The sequence below is a fragment of the Lactuca virosa genome, chromosome 9 (genome assembly GCF_052849685.1).
Source record: "Lactuca virosa cultivar CGN04683 chromosome 9, Lactuca_virosa_CGN04683_v6, whole genome shotgun sequence".
In the NCBI taxonomy this organism is placed as follows: domain Eukaryota; kingdom Viridiplantae; phylum Streptophyta; class Magnoliopsida; order Asterales; family Asteraceae; genus Lactuca; species Lactuca virosa.
In genome coordinates, this window is record NC_136434.1 from 234,244,844 (window position 1) to 234,258,650 (window position 13,807).

Sequence of the window (13,807 nt, forward strand, 5' to 3'; positions counted from 1 at the left end):
AATTCACAAGTTAATACATAAAACTCACAACTTAATATAATAGATTTACAGTTAAATACATAAAGTGTACATTCACAACCATATTCTCAACTTACTAGTTCACACACTAATTCACAACTTAAAACTTATAAATACTCATGAACTCATGGCTTAAAAATTGTATATTCTTATTAATAATAGTTAAAACTAACGATAACAAAAGTAAACAATAACTGATATATTAACACATTATAATTCATAGCTTAAAAAGACTTAAATTCACATAATTTGAGAAAACAATAACATAATAACACATAATTTAAATCAATTCACAACATAGCAACCATAAAACATAAACAATTTAAAACATTAAATTCATACTACAATAAATAAGAAAACAAACTTGAATTTACAACATAATAGCATGTAAAACAACTAAGATTAACAAAAGTAAGTAACATAACAGAAGGAAACACAATCAAAAGAAAAATCGATATACCTGATGCATATGCAAATCTGGTGGTGTTCTACCGAAGATCGGAGAGAGATATGGAAATGGGTTGACTCATAGATTTGGAGCTGTAAATTGTAAATCTAGAGGTAGAAATCATATATTTGTCGCCAAAGCTCGTAGATCTATAGAGGTAAACTAGAGCCGAAAATTATAGATTTTTTTTACCAGAAATCATAGGTTTGTCATCGGAGATTGTAGATCCAGAGATATTTATATGAGGAAATGAGGTTAGTGTTTGATTTCTTTATAGGTAGAAGGAATCAGAGAAGGAGGCGGCGGTGGTGGTGGAGCCGTCGTCGATGGTGATAGTTGAGAAATCGAACAAAAAATATCATATCTAGTTAGACTAGAGTGATGTCGGAGGTAGGAATATCTTAGATCTGGAAGCTACGATTGTGGATCTGGTGTGTCGAATGGTTACAATGTTGGTCTGACGAACCGAGCTGGACGGTTGTAGATCTGGAGCGACTAGCGGCGGTGGAGAGTGGCGGAGAATAGGTTGTGCGATGTAGGTGAAGACAACTGTGCAGATGGAGATGGCTATGACATCTATAGTGGTTTTTAGTAGTGATTATCGTGGTGGTTTGAGATCTGATAATCGTTCATGACGCAACAACGGTGATCGGAAAAAATGGTGATGGAGGTTGCTAAGTTTTGTGTTTGAGAGAGTTTTTAGGGTAATACTTTTTTTTGAACCGGCAAATACAAATATATAACTTCTCCTAAACAAACACTTAATTCCACCTATGTCCACGACGGGACATAAACCCTCGACCTCAAAGAGGGAGGACACCACCTGATACCGCTGACGAAAATAACCTTAATGAAGATGGTTCTTAAATGGTTCTAATTAACCCATAATTAATTTCAAATCAGCTCTAATTAATTCTGAATTAATTATTACTATTCATTAATGTATTAATCATATAATATATTAATAAATCATTTATCTCTATTTTATAATCAATCGAAGTTATTTTCTGGTCATGAGGACAACACAAAAAGGTCTCTACTTTTTATTATTCAATATCATTTCAATTTAGTTAATACTTCAGACATTCAAAACAGAAGGAACCTGACGTGAGTGCACATGGCATTTTACATTCTCATGAATTTTTTGATATTTTTATTATTATGACACGTTGATATATAGACTGAGATTATAAATTCTACATTTCGGTTATGAAATCTTTTAGTAAACTCTGATATTATATTTTATAATTTAATTGGACGATATAAAGATGTTTTCTTTTATAAATGATTTTTTAATTAAATTTTCAAAGTTATTTTAAAAATGGGGGAGAAAAATAAATTAATAAAAACCCAAAATAAATACCACAGAAGAAAAATACTTAGAAACTGATTATATTGTTTAAACTTGTGTCGTACACATAAGAGATAGGAAAAAAAAACAAACTATGGTCATGCAGAATGTAACATACACGTTCAGTTATCGTGTTATGTAATTTTAAAAGTGAAAAATATAATGAAATATTATATGAATTTGAGCGTTGAGTTCTAACAGATAGTTTTAATAGAAATCAAGTAAAACTATGTTTAGAATCACTCGGAAAATATTGAAAGTTTTATGAGATTCCAATGAAAAGTCAAATATTGAAATTTAACGAAAATATAAAATTTCAAAATAAGTAAAATTATATTAATGAAAGTTGTAAAGAATCTCGTTAGAAACATTTAAGCGAAAACCTCATCGAAATTCGAGTTATAACGAAAAAGTTATGACTATTTGAAGTTTCGCGACAGAACCGACACGACGCCGTATGACGTAAAAAGTGAGTTTTCGATAAACTACTTTTTAGATTTAGTAATCTAAACAAAATTCGTAGTATTTGTTAAACCGAGAATTTCCATAAAAAGAACGTCCAAATCTGACTTCGTATGAGGAAATTATGATTTTTCTAAGTTTCGGAATAGCAGTAGACAGCTAAAAACTCGAAATAAAGATCGAGTGATTTTTAGCCGACACAACCTAAACGAGAATCGAAGGTCTCATCAGTAGTAGTACAACGCTAAAAAGACAGATGAAAACGGACGTCAGATGAAGAAGTTATGAAATTTTAACGGACTTTTCCTGTCTCGGCCCGTTAAAAATATAATATTAATATAATATTAAAAATAAATCAAAACTAGCCGACGGAGTCTAAATGAAAGATGTAGAGCATAATCTCACCTACACGTGGATATAAAGAACGTCAAAAACGGAGCTCGTATGCGAAAGATATGAATTTTTGAAGTTCGGAGCACAAACTTCGAGAATTTGACCGCATTCACGACGTGAACACATTGTTCACGACGTGAACTCAGTGAACGACGCGTTTCGAGCCTAGAAGACACACGAAAAGCCTAGGGGATGACCGGGATCAAACCTCACGACGTGAATAAGCATGGTTCACGTCGTGAATCTCGAAATTCAGCCTATAATTAGGAATCGAAGCTCTCCGGTTTTAGGTTACAATTTCTCACTCTCTCTCACTTTTTACTCTCTTCCAAGCTACTTTTAACCCCCCCCCCCCCCTAAAGTCCTGGTATCATCCCTAAAACCCGAAGCAAGTCCCGACGCCCCGAAGTTCCCGAGAAAATCATTTTTCCAGTCGAAACTCTGCCCGCGTAAAGTCCGGATTTTAACTAAAATCCTCGGTTTCGTTAAAGAAAGTCATATATAGAAACAAAGTGCTGCCTGAATCGTCATATCATTATTCGATTAATTCACGGTGAGTTCAATATATAGGAACAATTGTATGTTATGTGTTATATGTGCTCTGTGCTTTTCCGTGTTATCATCTCGTGTTATTATTTCCGCTATTTTGATAGCAAAGTTGTACCTTTTGCCATGTGATCAGTGAAAGGACTTAGATTCACAGTGGTATTGGTATGTAGCCTCTGGCCATGTAGAGCATGTCTCGTAAGAGAATGACTTCTATTCTATGACATTGGCAGAAGGGTAGACAGGGCTGAAAGCCTGAAATCTACCAAAATGTTTAATCAGAAAGTGTATGTCTTCTGTGCCATTTGGGCCGAAGTGTTATTGATGTATATCAAGTATTGAAATTGTTATGTCTTATTGATTGATATGTAAAGCTTGTCGCATGATTCACATATGCCTTTGTTGTTCCTTGTTCCCTTGGCTTCTGCCATATTGAAGTATATATATGGCATAACGTTATATTGTATCTATTATTGAACTCACTAAGCGTCACCGCTTACCCCTCTCAATGTTTAACAATTGCAGGAGATAAGTAAACAGTATAGTCGTATACTGTTGGAAGGTTTAGAATAGTTATAATATTACTTTTGTATTTAGGGATCATGTATGTAATAAAGTATAGTAACCTGGGTAGTTGTGTAATATATAACACTTTGTAATAATCGGTTTGTATCCAGTAGTTTGAAATCACTTTATCAATGTAAAATATTGTTTTTATGAATATGCATGTAGCATGTTTTGGAGTGACAATGTCTTTAGTATGAAAGTTAGGGTCTTTCAATCATGGTATCAGAGCACTAGTTTAAGCGAACTAAATATCACATATTGATATTTAGACTTAAATTGTCTAACGTTCAATATCTATGAACGGAGTCATTTGTAAATATATGGATACAAACCATAGGAAAGATTTAAGTGGGGTATTGGGTAGTGATAAACCCTAGTATTTTAAAATATTAAGTTACTTCAAAATTTTTAGAGAATTAGTCTAAGTGAACTAGGAATTTGTAGGATTTCTAAACTTAAACTTAGAATACTAAGCGATGATTGTGAGATGAGTGTCTAATATATTTTAGTTAGTACACCTGAATTGACACAAGCTCTAGCTTACTTTAGAATTAGATGCCTAAATTGCTTTTATGTGTTAAATGATTTATGTTATAGCATTATATGCCTTATATGGTATTATTTGATTGGATATATGGTCTGTTGCCGACCGGATCTAGAAATTTTATGTGCTCAGAATTCTAAACATTTAATTACGATATTAGAACTGGCATTTAACTTTTCAGAGTAATAAGGAGGAATACACGTCAAAACCTTCCTCTATCTATATTCTCGTTCCGATATGCTGAACGCCTGCTTTTGTGAACATAACGTCATGGTGAAGACTCATAGTGAACTGACTAAATGGAGGAAATGAGAAGGCTTACGATAGTGAATGATACCTATCGGAAGATATCGTAAGAATGGTATCTTGCCTTTAGAATGCGTCTAATAAAATAACAGTACGTATAGAGGAGTACGGTACATCCGAATGTACACATTTGATTGGCGGGATGATAGAACGGTTGGTGTAATTTCTGAAGTTATCTTATCGTCTGGTGTCACACCCCCAAACCAAGGATGGCGGAAACGTCCGGGGGTGGAGGACTTCATGTATAGTATCACAACAACGAGTATAATAGTGCTCAAAGTAAATACAACCATCATAAATATAATTGAAAAGGTTACACCATATAATAAGTTTACATGTTTCAAAATCAATTACATTATGATGACAAAATGAACTATTTGACGATTTATCGTCCCATCCTCAAAATGTTGTTGGTTTTCCTGCTTCACTGATTTCCTGAGAATACAAGTAGTTTTGAAAAAGTGTCAACAATTAAGTTGGTGAGTTCATAAGAGTTATGTTTGAGAAAGAAACCGTTTTCCTTGTAAAAGCGACAAAGTATGTTTCCAGAAAATCCAATATTTTCTTTATTTAGTGAAATTAATGCTTCTATGTTACACGATAATGAACCCTAGAGGGAAACATAGATTCCTTCTACAATCGTCCAGTGAATATAAGTTATATAAAATTTAAGTTAAATAAACCGTTGAATATAATGGGTCTGCCCTAGGTCCACAACCAAACAAGGAACAGGAGATGAGGCGGGCCCACCAATTCTAAGTCGATTGTGACTAGATTCTTATATAACTCTAGCATATACACTTACCAATTATAGCTGAAGCCTAACAATTCTAGACGTAATGTAGTCTTAATAGAGATATGTTTCCAAAGAAAATCCGATATTTTCCTTAAAGAGTGAATCGTAAGTTTCTATATTAATAAATAGTGCATCCTAGAATTTCCTATAGTTTCCTTCTATAATCTCTAAGTGTATATAAGTTATATCAAATTTAAGTTAAATAGACCATCGAATGTAATGGGTATGCCCTAGGCCCACAACCAAACAAGGAACATGAAATAAAGCGGACCCACCAATTCTAAGTCGATCATGACTAAGTTCTATATAACTCTAGCACATACACTTAGTAATTATGGCTGAAAACTAACAATGCTAGATAGAATGTAGTCTTAAAAACCAAAGATCGAGACTATGCTTATCATAATTCGTCAAGTAGTGGTAGTGGACATAAACTATACATATCATAATTCACCAAATAGTGGTACTGATAGTGATCATGAATTATGCATATTATAGTTTATCAAATAGTGGTAGTGGTAGTGAACATAAACTATACATATCATAATTCACCAAATAGTGGTAGTGATAGTGAACCTGAATTATGCATATTATAGTTTATCAAATGGTGGTAGTGGTAGTGAACCTAAACTATACCTATTATAGTTCTAGCATGTTTGTTTGTGATGTATAAGGACCCTTTTCTATGTAAGTCGAATGTATAGCAAAATATAACTATGTGTTATCATGCCTTATTTTTGTACTAATGGTAATAATGGAGGATTCTTACAATTTAGTGAGTATTTTCTGTTATATAATTATACCACAACAAGAAACACATGTAAAATATGAAATCTTCGAATATTAATACTTTGCTCAACACGTTACAAAGTGTGATGAAAGTTATAAGCTGTTATCTAGATTTTTACTTTTATACACTGTTTTAGAAAAATCCTAGAAAAATCATACGAAGTCAAAAACTGATTTCGTAAATTCTGAGAGTTCACAAAATGTGTCTAGTTTATTCATAATTTTTATTATGAGTTTTAGAATTCTTTAACTTGTGTTAAAATGTTCATATTCACAGATTGGTCTGAATTTGTTTATGAAATGATAGGCAATTTTGTAAAAATAACCATAAATCGTAGAAAAATCGTATGGAGATGTGCAAATAGTCATTTTAAAGGTATGAACCTGAACTATTTGCACCTAATGCAGTTTTGAAAACTAAAATATTTAAGTTGACCAAAACAGTCTGTGAATGGAGTTGAACTTTTCTGATGAAGGCTGTTAAATGAGTTTAGTTGTGTTCTTGGTGTCTTAACTTGTATTCCCCCCCCCCCCCCCCTTAAAACTTAAGAAAAACATGAAAAGATAGGGGTATGAACTCACCTTATGTGTTCTTAGAGGATGGATGCTAGAGAAGAGAAGTGTTCAACTCAAGAACACTTAGAAGATGCCTTGATGAATCGAGAACCTAACATGAAGGTGACGATGTTTGTGTAAGATTCCTATGATTTTGAGTAGAAAGATGTGTAATAATCATAAGAAGAATGAATTATACTTACCAAGAGTGGAAGAAAGCTTGATGATCATCCTTGGAAGTCTCGAAATTGAGAGAGAATGGTGAGAGAATTTGGAGTGTGATCCTTGGAGGAAAAATGAGAGAATGAAGGAAGTGTGAGGAGAGAGGATGGGTTGTCCAGCTCTTAGGACGTGGGAATGGCTGGAGATTGATGGAAAAGTACAAGGAAGTGACTAGGTATGGTGGGAAGGGGTGTGGGTTGGTCATGGAGTGGGTATGGGTGGTTGCTTGTGTCATACACTAAAGCAAAGTCAACACTCCACCAATAATATCCCACCCACTCTTCTTGGATAAGGATTATGACCCAAAACGTGATTAATTAGGAAATAAGGGGTTTTATATATTAAAATATGATTTTGGGTGAAAATCTCGTGTTAAAATTTCGAAAAACGGGCTCAAAACGCTAAAAATATTGGGAACCGGGTAAAAACTGTCAAAATCCGAAGTTCTGGCCGAGGATGCGAAGGTTCGGCTCCATAGGAGCTTAGAACCGAAGGCGAGGCTCGGTAGTGCATGGGAACCGAGAGTGGAGGTTCGGCTGCGCGGGTCGCTTCTCGGACCGAAGGTCAAGCCCTCTCGGGGCGAAGGTGGGAAGGGGAGAGTCTCGGTTCGGATTTGTCAGAGGACCGAAATAGACCGACCGCTCGGTTCATTTCGGTTGATAGGGTTTCGATTCTCAGGAGGTTCGGCTCCTAAGAGATTCGGCTCCTATAAGGAGTTTCGGTTCCTAAGAGGAGTTTCGGCTCCTTAAGGCTGTTTTTCGCGTAGACTTCCGTTTTCGAGCTGTTTTCGTCAAATTCGAGGGTCGGGATGCCCCGAGTGATTATAAAAAGTTGAAAGAGATTTTGAGAGAGATTTGGGAGAGATTTGTCATACTTGGAGAGATTTGGCATACTTAGAGAGATTTGGGTGAGATTTCACATACTTAGAGAGATTTGGAAGAGATTTGACATTCTTGGAGAGATTTATCATACAGAGAGAGATTTGGGAGAGATTTCACATTCTTGGAGAGATTTCTCATACAGAGAGAGATTTCACATTCTTGGAGAGATTTCTCATACTTAGAGAGATTTGGGAGAGATTTGATACTCTTGGAGAGATTTCTCATACATAGAGAGATTTGGGAAAGATTTCACATTCTTGGAGAGATTTCTCATACAGAGAGAGATTTGGGAGAGATTTCACATACTTGAAGAGATTTGGGAGATATCACACACACTTGTAGCGACTTCTCCTACTTAGAGAGTTTTGGGAGAGTTAGAGTGGAAGAGATTGGGAGAGACTTCTTTTGTGACCCTTTTGAGTGTTTGGCTCCGTAATTCAAAGTTTGTAAACCTCGTTAAGTCTTGTTATGATTGTTATATGCCCCCGAGGGTTAATGAATAATGTTTTATCGAGTAGATTCATCACTTACCCTGATTAGGGTTTAGAATTTCCGAACACGTGAAAACTCTAAGTGATACTTTATATTAAGATTGCGAGTATGTACAATAAGAGTCATGATAGAAACCCTAATATACAAGGGTTAGATGAGTTGACCGGTTTGACTTGTTGACTTTAGTTGACTTTGACTTGGCCAAAAATTGACGGTTGTCACATCATTCCCCCGTTAGAAAGAATTTCGTCCCGAAATTAGTGTTTCGACTGGGACTTCAAGAATTTGGGGGAAAGATGGGGGAACTTTTCGTAGTATAAGAAATTGATATCGTGGGGAAACAACCCGCCCGATGTTAAATGACGTCCTTGGAATTTCTTATTGTAACTTGTGCTGAGTCGATTTAAAAGGAGTTATTGTTTTGGAATGATAGAGTATTCTATGTGTGTCTTTATGCTCTCTGCTTTATATTTGGCATTACCACTATGAGTATCCTATAATGTAGTTAGCGAGTTCCAGTATTACGAATGTTTCAACAAATTGGGATGAAATTTGCAATATAAGTCCTACCAGTTCTTTTATAGTCGCTTGGTGTGAACTAGTCGTATATCATTAAGATTGCAAGGGCATTCGGATGGGTGACCCCGCCTTAAGCCCACAACCAAACAAGGAACAGGGAATGAGGCGGAATCACACATTCTAAGTCCATAGAATCTTAATGATATATGACCATAATGTTTACACTAGCCATTATAGATTCCCTAGTAAAAACCCTGCGTTTTTATATAGATGATAAGACTTATTTGGGTTTTGTCGTGTTCTCGAGATTCATGGTTGATATACTTTAATCGATGCTAGTTTTAGTAATAAAAAGAAATTTAGAATTTAAACGTCGATGTTAGAAACACATACTGATATTTACGGGCGGTTCCGGGGCGGTCTCTCCTGTGGTGATCGCAAGCACCCTTCCACCATCATCGGCATTCCTTGTCCTTGGACAGAGTCTCTTGAAGTGTCCCGTTTCACCGCACTCGTAACAAGTTGGGCTTGCTCCAATGTCGAGGACCTGGTTGATGGGTCGTGTTGGTGCCTTACAGAAACGGGTAGTGTGTCCCTTCTTGTTGCAATTTATGCAATGCAACTCCCGGAAAGCCCCAGTGTGATGGAAGCTACACTAGTTGCATTTCGGAAGGGTTCCAGCATATCGATTTATGGGAGCTGGCATGGCGAGGGTTGTGGCAGCATGAACAACAACGCTCTGTTGCTTCTTAGTGAAGTCATGGGTTGGTTGGTCCTTTTTGTTGTCCCCGAACTTCCTTTTGTTGTTTCCTCATCTTGCTTGATCTGGGGTGGTTGTCGCCGTGTCATGGCTGGCACGATGGTCGATGAGTTGTTGTGCCAATTCCTTGGCACTCTCTAAGGTAGTTGGTCTTAAGGCCAACACGCTATCTTGAATTTCGGAGGACAATCCCCAGAGGTATCGCTCCAAATTTTTGTCTTCCGGGGTGACCATAGCGGGACAAAGGAGTGCTAGGTCACAGAATCGGGCGGTATAAGTTGCAAGGTCAGAGCCTGTCATTTTGAGGTTCCACAGTTCTTGCTCTAGCTTTTGCACCTCGCCCCTTGGGCAATACTCTTTCAGCATCCTTGCCTTCAAGTCCTCCCAACTCATTGAGTTAGCCACTGTAAGCGTTAGTGACTTAACGTGGCCGTTCCACCAAGTAAGGGCCCGGCCGGAGAAAGTGCGAGCTGCGAACTTGACTTTGATCGCTTCGGGGCACGCATAGATCTCGAAGACAGACTCGGTCTTTTCGAACCACTGCATCAAATCGATTACTCCCCCGCTGCCATTGAATGAGTCGGGTCTGGCATTGGTGAAGTCTTTAAAGGAGCATTCTCTAGAACGCCCTTGGCTATCTCCTTGAGTGGAGTTATTAGTACTGATCCCTGTACGTCCTACACCAACAATGCTGATTTGGGACATAGCAGCTGCCACCGCGGCCGTGACCGCAACTTGGAACATAACAGGATCATATTGAGGAGGCGGCGGTGGTGGATTTGTTTGCGTTCCACTAGTGCGTCTAACAGACCTTCGAGGCGGCATCTTTCTGTTATAGAATTTCAAAGACGTAATGAGGATAAGTCTTTTAGTAATGATTATTAGTTTTTAAGTATAGTATTTCCCGATTTTTCGAATGTGGAAAACAATTCATACCAGAGGTCTATATAAATAAACTTATGAATTTAGTAGAAATGACTCGAATGTAATCTTGTGATTTGTTCCATGCCCGATCCACTCCTAAGATCACCCAATGTATACCAGTTGTGTGTAATTAAGGTCCAATAGGCCGTTGAACTTAATAAGGTTGCCCTAAGCCCACAACCAAACAAGGAACAAGACCTAAGGCGGACTTACCATTTCTAAGCCGATCGTCTCTTAATTACACATAACCTTGAGGTATACGCTAAGTAATCTTAGAGTTACCATAAGCAAATCGTTCGTAATAACGTCCTTGAGACGGAGTTATGGTGATGGGTAGAAGTAGGTTTTGTACGGGCGTTAAGATCTACCTATCATGTTGCTCGTGCGAGAATAGGGGTAGAAGAGATAATTAATAGACGCCTAATCCTATAATTACTTATAGGGGGTGATCCTTATTAGTCACGTCTATAATCACATAGTGCATACCAGTTATACATAATCTGAGATAGAATAGACCTTCGAATAAATGACTCTACTCTAAGTCCACAACCAAACAAGGAACAGGAAGTAGAGCAATAGTCATAGATTATGAGTCTATAATATCTTTAATTATGTATAACCTTGGCGTATGTACTCAGTTATCATAGTCCTACTAATAGGGGTCTTTAGTTTTCACATAAGTTGGTTATAGTATCACCAAATACTCCTATAGTATTTTAATGTTTGACTTATATTTTTCAATGTTTGTTTGTAGATAGAGTTGGTAAGTTTTTAGACTTGTTGCAACAACACAACCATTCCCGGGCATATGCTAATCACTTCTGGGTTAGACATAGTTGATCAGGCTATGTCATTCCGAGACCTGACCATACATCCCCAAGCCTACTCGTGCCATTCAACAATCACAACTTTTGTTTTGTCCAAGTATGATGCTGACCTTAATATGTATGCATGCATGTATACTTTTAACAAGAAACTATTTATTTCTAACAGTATAGTAATTTGAAAATGTTACATCAGAGACCTTAGTCCCAATGCATTTATAGTTTGTATATCTTATGTGGTTCGATATACTTAGTTCACTATAAACAATGCTCTGATACCAATCTGTCACACCCCCAAACCAAGGATGGCGGAAACGTCTGGGGGTGGAGGACTTCATGTATAGTATCACAACAACGAGTATAATAGTGCTCAAAGTAAATACAACCATCATAAATATAATTGAAAAGGTTACACCATAGAATAAGTTTACATGTTTCAAAATCAATTACATTATGATGACAAAATGAACTATTTGACGATTTATCGTCCCATCCTCAAAATGCTGTTGGTTTTCCTGTTTCACTAATTTCCTGAGAATACAAGTAGTTTTGAAAAAGTGTCAGCAATTAAGTTGGTGAGTTCATAAGAGTTTTGTTTGAGAAAGAAACCGTTTTCCTTGTAAAAACAACAAAGTATGTTTCCAGAAAATCCAATATTTTCTTTATTTAGTGAAATGAATGCTTCTATGTTATGCGATAATGAACCCTAGAGGGAAACATAGATTTCTTCTACAATCGCCCAGTGTATATAAGTTATATAAAATTTAAGTTAAATAAACCGTTGAATATAATGGGTCTGCCCTAGGTCCACAACCAAACAAGGAACAGGAGATGAGGCGGGCCCACCAATTCTAAGTCGATTGTGACTAGATTCTTATATAACTCTAGCATATACACTTACCAATTATAGCTGAAGCCTAACAATTCTAGACGTAATGTAGTCTTAATAGAGATATGTTTCCAAAGAAAATCCGATATTTTCCTTAAAGAGTGAATCGTAAGTTTCTATATTAATAAATAGTGCATCCTAGAATTTCCTATAGTTTCCTTCTATAATCTCTAAGTGTATATAAGTTATATAAAATTTAAGTTAAATAGACCGTCGAATGTAATGGGTCTGCCCTAGCCCACAACCAAACAAGGAATAGGAAATAAAGCGGACCCACCAATTCTAAGTCGATCATGACTAAGTTCTATATAACCCTAGCATATACACTTAGTAATTATGGCTGAAAACTAACAATGCTAGATAGAATGTAGTCTTAAAAACCAAAGACCGAGACTATGCTGATCATAATTCGTCAAGTAGTGGTAGTGGACATAAACTATACATATCATAATTCACCAAATAGTGGTAGTGATAGTGATCATGAATTATGCATATTATAGTTTATCAAATAGTGGTAGTGGTAGTGAACATAAACTATACATATCATAATTCACCAAATAGTGGTAGTGATAGTGAACCTGAATTATGCATATTATAGTTTATCAAATAGTGGTAGTGGTAGTGAACCTAAACTATATCAATTATAGTTCTAGCGTGTTTATTTGTGATGTATAAGGACCCTTTTCTATGTAAGTCGAATGTATAGCAAAATATAACTATGTGTTATCATGCCTTATTTTTGTACTAATGGTAATAATGGAGGATTCTTACAATTCAGTGAGTATTTTCTGTTATATAATTATACCACAACAAGAAACACATGTAAAATATGAAATCTTCGAATATTAATACTTTGCTCAACACGTTACAAAGTGTGATGAAAGTTATAAGCTGTTATCTAGATTTTTACTTTTATACACTGTTTTAGAAAAATCCTAGAAAAATCATACGAAGTCAAAAACTGATTCCGTAAATTCTGAGAGTTCCCAAAATGTGTCTAGTTTATTCATAATTTTTATTATGAATTTTAGAAGTTTTTAACTTGTGTTAAAATCTTCATATTCACATACTGGTCCGAATTTGTTTATGAAATGATAGGCAATTTTGTAAAAATCACCATAAATCGTAGAAAAATCGTATGGAGATGTGCAAATAGTCATTTTAAAGGTATGAACCTGAACTATTTGCACCAAATACAGTTTTGAAAAATAAAATATTTAAGTTGACCAAAACAGTCCGTGAATGGAGTTGAACTTTTCTGATGAAGGCTGTTAAATGAGTTTAGTTGTGTTCTTGGTGTTTTAACTTGTATCCCCCCCCCCCCTTAAAACTTAAGAAAAACATGAAAAGATAGGGGTATGAACTCACCTTATGTGTTCTTAGAGGATGGATGCTAGAGAAGAGAAGTGTTCAACTGAAGAACACTTAGAAGATGCCTTGATGAATCGAGAACCTAACATGAAGGTGACGATGTTTGTGTAAGATTCCTATGATTTTGAGTAGAAGGATGTGTAATAATCA